Below are 13,714 nucleotides of genomic sequence, written 5' to 3'. Positions count from 1 at the left end.
TGTAGAATCTGGGGCGCCTGGGTGGCGCAGTCGGTTGGGCGTCCGACTTCAGCCAGGTCACGATCTCGCGGTCCGTGAGTTCGAGCCCCGCGTCGGGCTCTGGGCTGATGGCTCGGAGCCTGGAGCCTGTTTCTGATTCTGTGTCTCCCTCTCTCTCTGCCCCTCCCCCGTTCATGCTCTGTCTCTCTCTGTCCCCCCCCAAAAAAACAAAAAAAACAAAAAACAACGTTGAAAAAAAAAAAAAGGAAGCACTGCAGGTTTATTAATCTATAGAAACGTTTAAACATTCACCTCCAAGTGGAAAGAAATGTTTCACAGGGCCCCTTTGGAGGGGCAAAGGAAATTGCTGCTGTTACTGGCACGGGCTTACCTGAGAAAGGGAGTCTGGACATAATTATGGTAGATGAAGTGATTTAGCCAAAAGCTAAGCTTTCAGGAGGGCAAAGGGGAGTGATGTGGGCTTTTGAGGTGAGGCCATTAACAGTTGGATTATAGCACAATGTGCCATAATGGTGTAGTAATGAAATGTAATTGATACGGTTATATTATACAAAAGGACACTCGCTTTGTTCCGGCCTCTCTTTCTTCGGAGAAGGCAGATGGTCACAGGGCAACCAGGCAAAAGGAACTGATTCTGTCAACATTTTGGTCTCTCCTTCGGCCTGCTCTTTGACCTGACCAGCTTCCGCTAAGGCCTTCCTTGGTGCAGGCAACTACCAGGTGAGCAGTCTCCAGCCACAAGCCTCCTACTTCCTTCAATCAGCTTGACCCTCTAAGAGGGAGTGGTGATCTGAAAGCCCAGTGCCTGGGGTGGTCTGAATGACATTCCTGTCCCCATTCTCACCTCTGAAAACCCTTAGAGAAGGAGCTCCAGCCTGCGGACTGCATGCGTGGTGTCACAGTGGCCCCAACTTTGGAAATGTCTGTAATGGGACCTGTAAGGCATCGCTTCAGTACAATCCTGCCCCTCAAAACCTCAAATGTGGGCTTCAGGATGCTGAGCTCACAGCAGCCTCCTCACTGAGCAACTGTTTGCTATTTTTGACTTATTGCTTTTGACTGTTCCACTTTCTTGGGAGCTCAAAACTTTTTTTCTTTATTAGCTCTTCATCAGTTTCTTTCTTCATGAGGGTTTTCCACGTGCCCCTGGGAAAATGCAGTAAAAATTTGAAATGGCATTTATTCTGGAAAAATGATTATTTATTTCTGATTTATGCCACGCCTGTATCAAAAAGAAAAGGAAAGGAAAGAAAGGAAAGGAAAGGAAAGGAAATCCCACAGTATGATACATATACTGAATGTGAAGCTAAAAGGTGAAAATCAGCTATAATAAAGGTGATAGAAAGAGATAATTATTCTAGAAGCTAAGTTTGATCATAGTTGTGACTAGATTGCCCAATAATTTCTTTTTTTTTTAATATGAAATTTATTGTCAAATTGGTTTCCATACAACACCCAGTGCTCATCCCAAAAGATGCCCTCTTCAATGCCCATCACCTACCCTACCCTCCCTCCCACCCCCCATCAACCCTCAGTTTGCTCTCAGTTTTTAAGAGTCTCCCATGTTTTGGCTCTCTCCCACTCTAACCTCATTTTTTTTTCTTTCCCCTCCCCCATGGGTTTCTGTAAAGTTTCTCAGGATCCACAAGAGTGAACACATATTAGATTGCCCAAATAATTTCAATGCTGAGTTGCTGGAAGACAAAGATGTGCATGTACTATTTATTCCTGGTCGGTGGGCATTACACAAGCTTCTTAAAGAAACCTTTTCTGGATACTGAGTTTGCAATAATAAATAATATTTTTGAGTCCTTAGATTCTCCTAGGCACTCGTTAAGCCCTTTGCACGCACTATTTTGTCTAACCCTCACACTGACATTAAGAGAGAGGATAGAGTGACAGTCCCATGTGTGAACTCCACAGCTAGGGAGCCCAGGTTTGGATCTCACCTCTGCTCCTCACAAACCAAGTGCCCTTAGGCAAATCCTTTAGACTCTCCCTGTTTTGGTTTTATTATCCATAAAGGTGGAATATCAATCATACCTTACATGGTGATTGGGAGCATTCAGTGATTTAATATACACAAAGCACGCAGAGTCTGGCCCTTAGTAAGTAACTTGCCATTATGATCGTTATTTTCACTTGACAGATAAGGAAATTGGGTCTTAGAGGGGTTAAATGGCTGGCCCAAAGTCCCTTAGCCAGATCAAAGTGGCAGCAGATCTAATCTGACCCCTCTTAAATGCTTCACACACTGACTCGGGAAGTGCAGCCCGCCGCTGGCGATGTACTTGGGGGCGAATAAGGAATCACTATGAGCCTTGTGCAGTCGCTGTTAGGTTACCTTTGGCGAGAGTTATCTTCGGGGGTACTTCTCCCCGCCGTGCAGCTTGGTCTGGGCTGGTGTCTGCTTTCAATATGGCTTTAAGTAAAGTTTAAATGATGAGGGACTTGTATGGCAAATCATAGTGTGTATTTGTTTATCTATGGATTCTACTTGTTCATATTTATTCCCAGCCACCAATTCTTCCCAAATGTAGTGGAACGTGACCGAAATGTAGGTCGGTCAGTATCTATCCAACTGCTACTATATTTAAAGCCCACTTCGATACCACATGCCCTGGGGAGCTGCTGGCCTTGTTCTCAGGACCTCAGACCTGGGCAGCGACGCTGGACATTGGATACGGGTGTAATTCCCCTGCTGCCCACCAGGTGTCCCACCCAGCCCTGCTATCTGACTGCAGCAAGGAAACCTGGCCTTCCCCACCCCTCCAAAGAGGAAAAAGGGATTGAAAGTGGGCGGAGGGAGACAGGTGGAGGGAGGCGGGAGGGGGACAGTGACACGACTTTCAGATGCTTCTTCTTGCCTCCAGACAAAGGGAATTTTTCTCATTGTTTTTCTTTGATGCATAGGTACCTCTCTCCAGAGAGCTTGGTCAGTTCCTTATAATTTAGGAAGATTTTATTTCCACTAATGAACTGGTGTCTGGGCCAGGCCTTTCCATCTCTGAGCTTGAGGTTGGGGCCGCGGTCTGCATCCCCTTCCTTTTGCCCGAAAGCTCCCGACAGTCTCCTATCCCTCCTGGGCTCTCCTTCTAGGGTCTGATCAAAAAAGACATAAGGAAGGTACTGACCGTGCTGGGCCATAGGATTCCTCATTACTTCCTTAATCAGGGGAGGCCAAAGACAGACCCCAGCATGTGGCGGTGGCACTATCTAGCCCTCTCGCAAACAGTATCCTAATTCGTTCGCGACATTAATATTGCCGTGATGTAAATACTTCCCTCCTCACTCTCAGATAAGACCACCACTAGCTTCCTCTGGTGGGAGGTGTAAGGGAATCTGGATCCACTGAGTTTTAAGAACTTGGCGGCATTTTGCATTCCAGAATAAATCCCTTATCCTCTGCAGGTGGTTGGCTCCTGCCTGTCATCTGTTTTCCCTCCCTTCTTCCTTTCTTTTGGAGGACCACACACAATTGGCGAAGCTGGGGTCAAGATCAGGAGGAGAGGGAGCTCTGAAGCCACGTGGGTTTCTCTCTCCAACATTGCTGTCTGCACGGGGGACTCTTCCGCAGTCTTTTATCCATCAGGGTAGAGCACCCCAGCACACCCTCGACATTTGCCAGAGACCGGAGGCCTCCGAATGGGCGCAAATGCTCTGAGTAGACTGGCAAAGGGGTGTCCTGATTATAGGTTATTCTGTGACTGAAACTTCACCCAGAGATCTGTTAAGAATGTGGGCAGGATATCTTCATTTAGCACCGGCTTTAGGAGCTTCAATGTGGGATATTTCCTCCATAAAGGACCTTGACAACAAAGACCAGAAGACGGTCCTACGGGAGTATCTAGCTTCTGTATCCACTGCTTCATTATATGCATGGCTTTTAATATTCGGAGAGCCTTTTGCCAATACACATTTTCTAGTGAACTGGGAAACTGGAGCCCAGATGCGATGTATTATTGATAGGATTGTAATTTACTCTTCTCGGGTTGTATCTACAGCGTATACCATTAGCACAAAATATTAAATTACCAGTGGTTGTATATATTTGTCTATTCAGGTTTGGCTCAATGATATTTGCCTTTCGCTTCAATAAAAGATCATGAATAAAGAAAGCAGGGCAATATTGTTTTTTTGTTGTTGTCGTTGCAAGGGAATTTTGATGAAATCATTTTCTCGGTGTTGTGTTTTGGCGAGCCATGCTTTGCAATGGAGATATGAGACATAAAATAGTGGGGGCTGGACAGGGAAGATGGATGGGGCAGTTTGCTCCAGCCCAAGGCACACACTGGCTTCCCTGGCAAGCTGCTCCCGGCCAGGCTCAGGGTTTTCTCCCTTTGCAGTAGAGAATAAACAGTCTCTGCTGTGCTGACAGGGGGAGGTGGGCAGTGTAGACCTTGGTGTTAGAAATACAGGGCCCTGTGCCTGTGCTGTGAAGGTTGCATTTGAGTGGGATTTGGGGGGTGGGGATCCAGCAAGGCATCTGTCCTTTGTCGTGCAGGCATTATGCCCTGGCTGGTGTTTGACAGGAGGGCCTCTGGCCACCAGTTTGAATTCTAGCCCCCACGTGGGCCAGTTGAAGGTTGATTTCTCTCTCTCTCTCTCTCTCTCACACACACACACACACACACGCATACATGCATGCATGCGCGCTCACAACCCCTCTTGCTTTAAAAAGAATCCAGGTCATAGGGCTCAAACCAAGCTGCAAAGGGAAACGCCACATCGCTTCTGCTTTGCGCCCCTTTTGTTCTTTCAGAGCCTTGAGTGCAAGGTATTTGCTGGTTAATTAGCCTGAGTGTCCTGCTACCCCACCCTCAACCCCATTCGCTGCAGAATTTTTATGGGTAAACATCTTTTTTTAAAATGCCCATGGCTTGGCCTCCTCATTCTTCTGTTGCCCATGGGCTCCGAGCGGAGAGGTGAGGGTGACAAGAACAAAGTTCTGAATCCATTTGGACTTGAAGCAGGAAGATAGTTTGTTGAAATGCTTATTCCTTTGGGCTCCGGCCATCAGTCAGGGAACGCTTTAGTCCTCAGGGGCAGAGTCCCAGGGAGGCCATGGAGGGGGGTGAAGAGGCCTTTCCCCTCTGAGGTCACTGGTTGGGGGAGGGAGCTCGGGGACCCAAGTGACAGGTAGTCTGCAAAGCTGGAATCTTCTTTCTAGTGGTTCCTAAGACAAAGCACCACTCGGCCAGGGTATCTATGGGTTTTGCTGCCTGGGGCGCATTCTGGAGGTGAAAACCGGTTTTTCTGAAGACTTGTCAGAGCAAGGCTTTGTTCAGAGTTTGCCTGTTTAGCTAGACTGGCTCCCTGAAGGAGACCCCGTTTACCCGAGGAAGGGGCAATTAACATAAAGGCCTGGCCATCTCTTCCATACCTCGGTGGGACTCTCTTTGGACTTAGGGTCTCTCCCTCCTCCCCACAACCTTCTCCTTCCCTAAAGGAGAGATGTAAAGTAAAAAAAAAATCACACAGGCTTGTAAAGCCAATGAAATCAGCGCTAAATCTATCAAAGCAAATCATAGACCCTGACAGCTGAGAAGTATTATTTGTTTTCTTCCCTCCCAGATTTCTACCAAGCCTGGTGTTTTAAGCATATGTCTTGGGGAGAAGAGACCCATATAAAGGCAATTACAATTGGTAAATGATTAATGGTGGACCTGACATTTTTATGTGTCAAATATGTTTAAGTGCATTAACCTTAGCGGAATTTATGCCCATACTATATGAGATATATCTTGTATAGCATCTGAAATATCTGCAGTCTGCCTTCACTTAAATCTTATTTACATTTATTTTATTACAATATAAATGGGTTTAAACAAATCTTAATCGAGTTTTTTACCCCGTTCTGCAGGTCCTGCTGGCACCGTGGGGAGACTGAGGGTAGCAGGGCTCCTAGCAGCTTGCAAACAGAGTTCAGGCCAACAGCCTGGGGCACCCCGGAGAGAGGAGCCTGTGGCCATTGTTCAAGCTCCTGTCTCCATTCTAGCCCAAAGAGGAGGTGACTTAGAAGGCCGGGGGAGTCGGCACCCCACAGCATGAATCACAGAGGCAGGCTTTCCAGCAGGCAGGCAACTTTTAATCTTTGTAAGTTACAGAAAACACACATTTCCAAAGCATCAATTTTAGACAAGGAGGAATAAGCGGCTCCCATCTGTGATGTTTTTTGCAATCTGCCCATCGCGCCCCCCACCCCACCCCCTTCTGCAGGAGGAGATGCGCTCCAGATGTCTCCTGCACCACTCACATCCCTCTCTGGGCCTTTCTTTGCCTAAGTCGGAGCTCCTCTCTGCTGCTGCGGCCGCTGTCGCCGCGGTGTCTGCTCCACGCCTCCTGAACTTCACTCCACTGAAATCTGGTTGGGTACGAGACAGACTCCGGTGGAATGAAGGACAAGAGAAACACATGGAATGTCTGGGGCTCTTTTTCCCAGAGGGTGGGCCGCGTGGCCACCCTGGCCTCTGTGTGTAGGGCTATTGCCTTGGCTAAAGGCCCGAGGGATCTTTGACACACGGTCTCGGGAGCCGTGGAGGACCTGTGTGTGTACTCACAGCCCTCCCCAGGGTCCTGTGCAGCTGGGTGGCCGCAGGAGCCAGCTCACCGAGACACTCCCGTGCCTGCCTGCAGCCCAGGCAGACAGTCCTGAGCCATAGGGCTGGGGCTGCTGGGCTGGGGGGCTCTTGCTGCCTCTTGCCCTCAAAGCAGTCATCCCAGACAAGTCCCTGGAGAACCTTCTCTGTAGATCCCTAGTTGGGCTGCTGGTTGTCTGCTCCCTTTGTCTGGGGCCCCCTGCCTGTGCCATGACTGAGCTCAATGTGGTCGGTCCTGGCTGGGGGAGGCAGGGGCTCTGAAACTGCTAGGGAAAATCCATCTATAATGAGCGTGCTTCCCAAGGTGATGGAATGCAGGGGAAGGGCACTTCTTTCCGGAATGCACCATTCAAAGAGCAGGAACAGTACTTTGTGGGCCCGTTTGCCAGTGTGAAACCAGGAGGAGGTGGGTGGGGGGCTGTGGAAACACCAGAAGGCCGGGGTTGGAGCCAGGCCCACTCCTGAGGGCAGGGGTGGGCAGAGGAGGGTGAGACTCTTTGGTCTCACCCCTACCCACATATCTAGGATGTCTGCTTTCCAGCGACCTCGCATCCTTTGCCAGATCTGCTTGGAAACAAGTATAAAATCTTTGGGCATGGCGATGGGGGATGTGGGGAGAGAGGAGGTAGCCCTGGCTTTCAGGGGCTGAACCAAACAGGGAGGCTGGAGCCTATCTGAGGCTTTCCGTCCTCTTAAAAGCAATGCCCATCCAACAATTGCTGTTTAGTTGCTGTTCCGGCCTCTTCCTCGCGGTGTTCAGGCATGCCTGTGGCTCAGCGCAAGCCCCATAAAAGGCTGTTCTCAGCACCAACATGCAGACTGGGTGAGTTTGGGCAGATCCACCCTGTTGTTTGGAATACTTTCTTCCTGGGGCTTGTTCCGACCCGATATAGGGAGACACTAGCTTAAAATGTGGCTCCTCCCCCAAGATCCAGCCTCCTGGGTGTAGGGCCTCTAAAAAAAGGCTCTTCTTAAACAAGGGCTTGGGTGTTCCTTCTGTCGCTGAGGAAGGGCCTGGCTTTCCTTGGTCAGGGTGAATACAGGGGATGCTGGGGGCAGGGATCTGGGTGCCGACAAGAAGAAGCCTGGCCCATTCTCTCCCACTCAGCCTTCTTCACAAATACTCACAATTCTCGATCGTGAGAGACAATTGTGAATTAGCTAGACTTTGTAATCCTCCCGCACTGCCCGTGGCCCATTTCACGGTCAAGGGAAGAAAGAGACCAGCCTGGCTGACTCTGATAAATGATGGCAGAAGGCAGCGGGATGAGAGGGTTCTCTGCTTTCTCTTTGGATTTCAGTCCAACTCGGAAAGCAAAGGGGTCCATTTGTCTCCCTTCAGACCCTCGTCATGCCACTCTTACCCTCCCAACGTGTATGGTCCACCAGATTCTTCAAGTCCTCTGTTGGAATGTGCACAGCCTCACCCTCGTGGGGGGTTTTGAGCCTCGAGGGTACATACTCCGGAGACAACAGTGTCTGTAAAAGCACTTTGACCGCGAAAGGCCATGCACATGGGAGGTGGCGTTGACATTAGACAGTCCAGAAAAGGTAGGCCCTTCTCTTATCATCCACCCTTGCCCTACAGACCTGCGACAAGGCAGAGACAAGAAAAGATGAGCCAGAACCTGTATCAGGAGCTTGACCTCACTCTGGACCCCACACCCAGAGTTCAAGATTCTCTGCCCACCATGCCTTTGTCACCTTGACGCCCCAGTGCTTTCTGCTTGGCCACCCGCAGTGAGGGGCTGGGTCAGAGAAGCAAATCATGCATGTGTTCGGCTTGAGTAAGTTCATCCAGTGACTGCTCACCTGCTCCCCAGTGGCCCTCAGGACTGTGCCCCAGCTGGCTTCCTAATGAAACCAACGTGGACATGAGAACCAATGGAACCAGGTCCTGAATTTCTTTTTATAGCCGTTATACCCTCCAGCCCAGCCCTGAAAAGCCAGCCCCCTCTCCCCCATTCCTCTAGTTGGATAAATCTCAAAACCAGACAGAACTGTATCTTGGTGCTTAACTGCTTAGCACCCACCTTACCACCCCGATTCCCATTATCGATGACATTGATTGCCTGAGATCACTGGCAATCATCCCCCAAACATAGAACTGGCTGGGGATTTGGCTACATCGAAGCAAGTCCCCCAATTTTAGCTTGGGAAGACGTTGATAATCAACTTCCAGTGAGTTTGGCTTTTTTCCACAGCCCATGCTCTACTCTTACTGTCCAATGATTTTCCAGGTACAGGCACTCAGCTCTGGTTTTCCAAAGCACCCCAAATCGCAGATTTCAGACTCACCTGTCAGCGTGAACGTCTGTACCTTCAGCTATCAGGGCCTACTTTGAGCTTGATGCGAAATAATAGATTTCTCATAAGATGATTCGGAACAAAGAGATGGCTAAGGACCCATGTGTATGAGAGGAAGAATAGGAGTTCCGAGACCCGGAGAGCTCTTTCACTCTTAAGGTTGGAGGACAGGGACTAAGAAGGAGGAAACACTTACTGTGTCGCGTCCAGTCCCGCAGGCCTGTTCCTGAGGGAGGCGGGAGGGCCAGTCCCGAAGAGTCCTTCTCCCTTTAAGAAAAAAAAAACATATGGAAGCAGAGAAAAGTGGAGCCGGAGCAGAGAGAGCCCAGGTGGCTGGAAGAGAGGGTTGGGACTACGGAGGGGCTCAGTTGAACTTTGAGAAGCAGGTAACAGACAATAGAGGAGAGAGAAACTGGTTTTTTCCAAGGCAAACGTGAAGAAGGACTCAGCCCCTTCCAAGGAGGTGGTACTAGGTTCACTCTTTATTTATGCACCTCTTGGCGCCGCTTCGGGTTACCTGCTAGGCCCGACCAATGGAGGGAGGGCTTGGACAACTGGCTCCGCCCCTCAGAACCCGCACCCCCCCCCCCAGGGCGGGGCAGGGCTGGCCAGGCCCTTCTGCACGCTAACCTTGCTTTCTTATTGTTCTGTAAACACCAGAAAAGGGAGGTGAGGTCTCTTGTCACTGGAGGGACACTGCAGGTTATCTGAGCACTGGCCCCGAAGGCTCTGGTCTCCCAAAGACTTGGGGAAGGACAAGGGGAAGGCGCAGATCTTATCTGGGCGAGTAGAGGCCCTGTGGCTCTCCCGTGCTTACACACCCATGCGAGTGCGCAGTGGCAATAGGTGGTCTTTGAGCTTTTAGCCATGACCAGCTTCCTAGCCCTGCACTTCCGGAATGCAGCAGAGGGCCGACAGCCCTTCAAGGGACAGTCGTAGAAAGGGGCCCAAGGGTAGGAGCAGAGGCCCAACCAGTGGGTTTTCCCGGCATTTGGCACAGAGTGAGTTTGCTGCTCTTTTGTGAGAAGCCAGTGGCCTGTGTAATCCGGGAGGCTTTGTGATCTGCTTCCCTTCTATTCCTGGGGGGTGGGAAAACACTACCCTGTCTGAGGGGAATGTTGGGGAGAGGCAGAAGGAATTGTAGAAAGAGCCAGCAAACTCATCGGGAAACGTTAAAGAGGTTGGGCTCTCCACCACTGATTATTTTAATTTCACCTTCCTTTGCTCAGCGGTGACCCCTCCAAGCCCTCCCTCCTTCCCCTTTCCTGCTCCCCTCTCTCCACGGCAGCGCCCTCTGGAAGCCCTGGGAGGGCAAGGGAAGTTGAAGCCTCCTCACTTGTAGCGCGTTTTGCCTAGAATTTTAGCCTGACTTCCATTTGCTCTCGTGGCGGATCTCCTGGTGTGCAGCAAGAGAGAGCCCTCCCTTCTGCAGGTCAAGAGGAGAACTCAAGAACCCAATCTCTAGGGGCGCCTGGGTGGCGCAGTCGGTTAAGCGTCCAACTTCAGCCAGGTCACGATCTCGCGGTCCGTGAGTTCGAGCCCCGCGTCGGGCTCTGGGCTGATGGCTCAGAGCCTGGAGCCTGTTTCCGATTCTGTGTCTCCCTCTCTCTCTGCCCCTCCCCCGTTCATGCTCTGTCTCTCTCTGTCCCAAAAATAAATAAACGTTGAAAAAAAAAAATTTTTTTTAAAAAAAAGAACCCAATCTCCAGGGCATCTTCGTGCAGTCCTGTCCCAAGGCCTTCATAAAACTGAATCCCACCTGTTCAAAATCTCTTTAGAAATCACCCAATCCACATTTCTCACCAAATAGATGGAGAAACCGAGGCTGAGAGAGAATTTCTTTCTCGGGATCATGCAGCCAGGGTAGGGTCAAGATTCTAATTTATCTGGATCTACTGACCTCCATGTGAGGGCTCTTTATAACAAACTCTCCATGCTGCCTCTGCTTCCGGATGGTGTCACATTTGCCTAGAGCATTCTATGGCTCTTTCTGGAAGAAAGGAAAAGGGGAGGGGATGGAGATTTTCCAGGTGATAATATTCCTAAGGATGGGGATTCCTCCCCGTAGCTGTCAGGACACGTGGTTTCCCTGCCAGCTGGACTCAGTTTGCTTTAATACAGTCTCAGCTCTTCCATTTTCCAACTAGTCACGTAGAGAGAGAAGCAGAGAGTCCCTGGCCAACAGGCACACACTTGTGGGTTGGAGACCCTATGTCCTTGTCTCTCCCTTCCTGTATTTCATTCATTAATTCACAGATTCATTCAGTCACGCTCTCCCTCACCGCCTCACTCCATCAAAGCGTCAACTCGGTTCCAGGTGAGTGAGAGGCAGTGTTTACCCTTTAGGAGCGCCCGACTTAGATGTGCATATACCTGAACAGACATCAGAACAAGCCAGTGAGAAAAGCACTACGAGTAGTCCCCAAAAGGGAAATGTCAGCTTTTGTCTATGAGACGGAGGGATGGTTCCAGAGAGAGGGCAACATTTGAGCTGACTCTGAAAAGGTAAGGGAGGACAGGGGGTTGGTTAGCTTCAATGAAAGCCCCGAGGAAGGAGCCCTCACACTGTGGTTCAGAAGCTCACTCTGGTCCAGGGTAGGACTAGAATCAGAGTGACAGACTGCAGACAAATCTGACGGCCCTAAAATGCGGGGAAAGGGAGGGGACGTGGGTAGCTAGGGCAGAAAAGAAGCATATGTCCTACTGGTTCTATTCTTGCTCTCCAAGGGTCACCTTTGACCTTCAAATTTGTTGTGAAAAATGGAAACAAACTGTAACCCAGTTGACACAGCCAGGAAGGACTCTCCTGCCCTAAAAATAATAATGATATAATAATAACAGCAGATATTTACTATTATTGTTATTAATCTCTGCCCCAATCTGATTCAACAAGGTCCAGGAAGGTGCTCTGTGGACCATTTGGGCACCAGTTTGCATGGTGAATCTAGAGGGGGTTGGAAGCACCTCTGGGTGGCTTTGACAAAAGACACCTGTCTCCCCACCACTCAGTCTGGTTCTTTGTTCCAACGTCAGCTCGGGAAGCGAAACACCTAGATGTCCTCCCTTCTTCGCCATTTCTAGTCCCAAGGCTCGAAGAGGCATTTCCAGACTCTTTCAAGGGTGTCTGTGGGCAGAAAAGAAGGGAGCTGGGAGGGCAGGGTGGTTGCACCAGGAACACAGGCTGCCTCCAGTCTCCACTCAGGAGCTTGCCATTATGAGGGTATTTATTCACTTTCTCTAATGTAGGGCTTCGCGGTTCAGATTGGTGCACTATTTATCCTTGTTTCTCATTTCTTCTTCCCCCTCAACATGCCCGAGCCTGGGCTTCTCTGCGGTGAGATCTTTGGTCCCCACACACATTCCCTCTGCTGTGACTTCCAGCCCATATCTTACTGCCACATCTATGGCTTTCGAGGGAACAGGTAAAAGATTGCAAACCCTCCCAACTGTTCTGACACCTGATTAACATCAGCATTACCTATCAGTCCCTCTGGACTAAATTCTGGTTATAATCTCCTCTAACTTTGCCGCTCTGCCTCCATTCCCAGCACTGTGCCTGACATCCTTCATAAAGGTCTGTGGAATCAATTGTAATTCTTTCTCCTGGAAAGGGGCACCAGAAAAGACGTTTCCAAGAGCCACTATGGCACAACACTTGGAGTGGGCTTGTCTCCTAGGGGTGAAACGGGAAAGTTAAGTGTGACACAAGGAGACAACTTGTTCCCAGAAACCTGATGGAGACATCAGAGCCCGTGGCCTGAAGCGGGGGTACCCACTGGGCTGCTTACAGATTGGAGCCCTCATCACCTGCTTCCCAGTAGCTTCTGGGTCTGCTCCGCATTTTGGAGAGCCGGGATAGCCTTTCTTTCCCTGTGAGGTTTCTCAGTTAGGGCCCCAAGTCGGCAGGTGTGCATGTTCATTCTTCTGCCACTGCCTAGGTTTAGTACTTTGGCTCACAAAGTGACTGTACAGATGTAGGGTGGGTAAGATGTGGATTAGCAGCAGCAGAAATAGGAAAAAAAAAAAGGCCACCTCAGGGCTTGAACTTATGGTAAGCTTTTTGGGATTCAACGAACATGATGTAGTTACCGAAAGAACAAATTCTATCTTTGGTTGTGTTATCAGGAATATGGGATGGAAAACAAGGGAGGTGATACTCCTATTCTACTCTGTACTGATAAGATTACACCTGGCTTATTACATTCAGTTATGGGTTCCACATTTTAAGAAGGGTGAATACAAATCTAACAGTGAGAAAAAAGTGTTCAGGTGGATTTGAAAATAGGTCACTCTGGGGAAGGATTAAGAAACGGGATTTTTAGTCTAAAGAAGTGATGCGGGGGGAATGCAGGGGAGATAACAATAGCTATTTTCAACGATATGGGGATGTGCCATGTAGAAGAGTTTTGTGTTGGCTCTTAGTTGGCCCTGTGGGGTAGAATTAGAAGTAATTTCTTTTCCTATTACCAGTTCCCCATAGAAGCACCTTCTTAGAAACAGACAACAGAGGACACAGGCAGGCAGCAAAATAAATCTGATGATTCTAGAGTCAACATTGCCCCTGGGAGAGGGCAAAGTCTCCCCCCACCCCCCACCGCAAGGGGTAAGTGGAAGGACCAGATACACTCCCACCAGGTGATACTGAACACCTGTCTGAACAGGTGGGAGAGAAGCCCTAAACCCAAGTCAATAAATCAAACTGAGGTCCTTTCCTCCCATCTTGACTATATCTTCCCTCCCACATCCTTGTATCTCTTTAGTTGACCTGGTGCAACTGTTGTGCAGCCAGAAGTTTATTTTGGTTGGTC

General features: G+C 49.5%; 1 long non-coding RNA gene across 2 annotated transcripts; it reads right to left on the bottom strand.

The window, feature by feature from the left end:
• Positions 1–6,066: 6,066 nt before the first annotated feature.
• Positions 6,067–9,373, bottom strand: LOC123584816. 2 transcript variants are annotated; one of them, XR_006705692.1, is made up of 3 exons: positions 9,103–9,373; positions 7,964–8,189; positions 6,067–6,364 (listed from the first exon to the last, which is right to left on the bottom strand). It is a non-coding gene; the product is annotated as an uncharacterized LOC123584816 (long non-coding RNA). The 2 variants fall into 2 exon arrangements; XR_006705691.1 differs by having other exon boundaries at positions 6,067–8,189.
• Between the last annotated feature and the right edge of the window lie 4,341 nt (positions 9,374–13,714).

Source organism: Leopardus geoffroyi, chromosome C3, assembly GCF_018350155.1.
Source record: "Leopardus geoffroyi isolate Oge1 chromosome C3, O.geoffroyi_Oge1_pat1.0, whole genome shotgun sequence".
Taxonomy (NCBI): Eukaryota; Metazoa; Chordata; class Mammalia; order Carnivora; family Felidae; genus Leopardus; species Leopardus geoffroyi.
Note: the sequence above shows the minus strand (reverse complement) of the source record. Positions and strands in the feature narration are given on the sequence as shown.